The following is a 3364-nucleotide window of genomic DNA, read 5'->3' as shown; positions in this document are numbered from 1 at the left end:
GCAACTGTAATCTCTCCTCTCAGTGAGTACTTCGAAAGGAATCTCCAAAGTCCAAGCATCCCAAAGTCATCAGTGGTTTCCGAGGTCCACGTTTGGTTGAATCCAGCCATGAACAGATCCCACATTCAAAATACCTGCGGGTGTTTCCAGCCAACGCCATGAGCAAAGCTGGGCAGAACAGATGGAGGCCACGTCTGTACGAGGATTGACCACCTGCAATGCCTTGCTCCTCAAGTCTGGCCAGGTGAGTTTAGTTTCAGGAAAAATCTCAGGCAGCAGCACTTTCACATCACTTGTGATTTCTGGGAACAATTTTTATCTTTATGTTTAATCCTGATAAAAGGCCATTTTGTCCCTAACTTCGTAACAGCAGTCAATAGAAAGTTTCTCATCACCCTGATCATACAGCTGGCTGCGCACAGGTGCCCCCAAAGGCTCGCGGGCTCCCTTCTCTCCTAGGTTTGGGTGGGATGCAGGCTCCCCTAGCTGAGGTCTGGGTACCAAGACAATGCTAACCAACATAGACCTCTCTCTCTGCTGTCACCCTTCGAGGGGGGGCTGAGTTTGCCATCCCAGAAACAGTGCCTGGGAGGTCCCAGCCAAGCCAGAACTCCAAGTTTGGGAAGAATTGTCATCGCTTACTCCTTCCCCAATCCCTCCTTGCTGTCAGTGTCCCCTGGTTGGGTGAAAACAGGGTGGCCTTGGGGGAGGCTGGGGAGAAGAGATATCCCAAGGAGTGAGACTTGGGGTTTGGATTCTTTCACCCTTTTTTTTTTTTTTTCCTTTATTTGGTCTGTATCAAGGATTCTAGCTGAAAATGTGAGTGGCAGCTGAAGACCTTTTTTCCCCCCTTTTGCAAATGGTGGGGTTTGGCGGTGCTAAGCTGAGCTGGAATGGAGTAAAAAAAATAAAATTGAAAAAAAGAAATCAGTACACTTTACATCACACACCTCGGTGCTTGGCTTCTTTCCAGGGAATACTTTGCTTTGTTGTTTGCCAGACACCTGCACAAATTAACATTGCCTGGGTGCTTTCTATAGCTTTTCATGTACACAGAGACCAAACAGTCCAGGACCAATATTTAGCTGCCATGGGGGAATAACCCTGTTTTTGGGAGCTATCACTTGTGGCAGAGCCTGCTGCATTAAGGGATATTTTTTTGTTTCTTTCTCTTTTGCACAAGAGGGTCTGTCCCTGCTCTTGGGCACATCTCTTGGTCTCTCCCAGGGCACTGGGGTTTCGTGCAGGGGTGGGATAGGGAAGGACAAATTCAATCACTTTAGGAATTGGGGTGAATGGTATGATAACGCTCTTGGAAAAAAAGCTGCTACGTATGAAAAAGTAAATATATCTATGATGTGTTATGTGCACGACAACTCAGCTGCAGTTTTAGGGTCTGGGTTTTACCTTTACTTCTGCCTCATCCTCCCTGCCCCACATTGCTGGCAATGGGCTGCAGCTCATGGAAGACAACCATGCACATGATGAAAAGCCTTTTTGGGAGCTGATTAAAATACGTACGTCTCTATTCATTAATTCCAATGTGTTTTCTGTTAAAAATCTGTTATCTGGAGAGTTTACAGCTCTCAAATTGTCAGGACTTTCTGGAGCGTTTGATAGTCCCAGTTCTCCCCTCGGGAACTGAAACCGCTCCTCCGAGCACCGTGGCACGGCTGTTTGCTGACTGGCCTGAGCAGCTTTTGCACTTAGTTCTGCCTGAAAAAAAAAAAAATGTTGCATCCTACATCTGGGCTCTAAATTTACCTCTCCAAGGCCATGCACCCACAGGAGCCTTGGCAAATCCCCAGAATTCATGGAAGAGGTACCAAAGGGTGGTTGTGAGCATTTATTTTCACTAGTAGTTGCTAGAGTGCTTTGCAGAGAGATTAAATGGTTTGTTCTACTGTGGTATGACCAGTCCATCAATGCATGGTGTTGGAAAACGGGGTTCAGCTAGGGTGGCAGTGCCACAGCTGCGCACATCTGCCCTGAGCCTTGGGGAGGTCTGAGCATCTCCTCCTGGGAGAGCGGAGCAGCACAACAGGCTCTTCTGACAAGCCACCGATAAGGTTGAAGTTGGATTTGGGTGCCTGTGCTTGGAAAAATGTCATTCCTTGTGGGGAAAGCAGTTTGGTGCAATCTGGAGCATCGTTAAAGATTCACGAAATTGTGGAAACTAACATGCAAACATGCATACCCTGGGGAAAAAAAAAAAGAAATCGTTCCGTTTGCTGCGTGGCGTGCTGCATCGCATGACATCTGTTAAATTCACCTTCTTAAATGGTATTTTTGGCTCTGCTGGTACCAAAAGCCCAGACTGAGATGTCATTTGCTTTTAAGAAAGTAAGAGCTTCTAATGGATGTGATGTCTTTTACTCTATGTAACTGCGCTTGTTTTAAAATAAACATCTGACGTTCGAGCTCTGAAACCTATCGGGCAATTAATGCAGCTGATACACACATGTATGTTCTCGATTTGGCATGTTAAAATGTTTTTCTCTGAAGCTGGTTTAGATGGAATGACATGATTTATTTTTTAATGGCTCTAGACACCACAGCCTTGCTTTTCTTTTTTTTTTTTTTTCCTCCCAGAGTCTAATATCCCTCACCATTTTTCCTGCTCCCTCTCCCAAAATCTATCACTCCCTGCCGATTTCTGAGCAGATCTTTCTTACACAGGTCTGCTTTGCCTCTTTGCTTTGCAAAATCGAGTTGATAATCCCAACGAGGAACGCTGAGGCTCCCAAACTGCCTTTGCCAGAGACCTGCCCTTTAATGCATCTCTCAAACTAACCAGCGTTGTCGTTAATCCGGAAGGGAAAGGGTGCGAGAACTAAAGGTCATTTGGGATCGTTTAGCCCCATGTTTCCAGATCCACCCTGGTTGTTCCTTAAAGGAATTTTTTTTTCCCCCAGAATAAATTCTTTTTAAACATGTTATTTATGACCTGGAAATTGAAACCTGGCTTCAGCATGTGTATGACCAAGGGTCTGACGGGGCTCTGCAAGGCAATGGAGGAAGGTTGGTGAGCACTAGCAGAGCCCACGGGTGTTTTCTTACCCAGTAGAAGGTAAGTAGGATGGAGTAGAGCAGCAACTCCGGGTTGATCATGTCTGTAGTGTTTTCTTGCATTGCTTTTGTGGCTTTGAGCAACCTGGGCTAGTGGGAGGTGTCCCTGCCCATGGCAGGGGGGTTGGAAACTGATGAACTTGAAGGTCCCTTCCCACCCAAACCATTCCATGATTCTGTGATTATGTATCTCTTTGGGCACAATATGCAAAGGCTGTACTTGAAACAAATCATGCAGGGAGCTGGGGACACGGTGGGCTTTTTTCTTTCTTTTTTTTTTTTTTTTTTGGGGGAG

Source organism: Pterocles gutturalis, unplaced genomic scaffold (genome assembly GCF_000699245.1).
Source record: "Pterocles gutturalis isolate BGI_N339 unplaced genomic scaffold, ASM69924v1 scaffold13199, whole genome shotgun sequence".
NCBI lineage: Eukaryota > Metazoa > Chordata > Aves > Pterocliformes > Pteroclidae > Pterocles > Pterocles gutturalis.
This window is presented reverse-complemented; position numbering follows the sequence as displayed.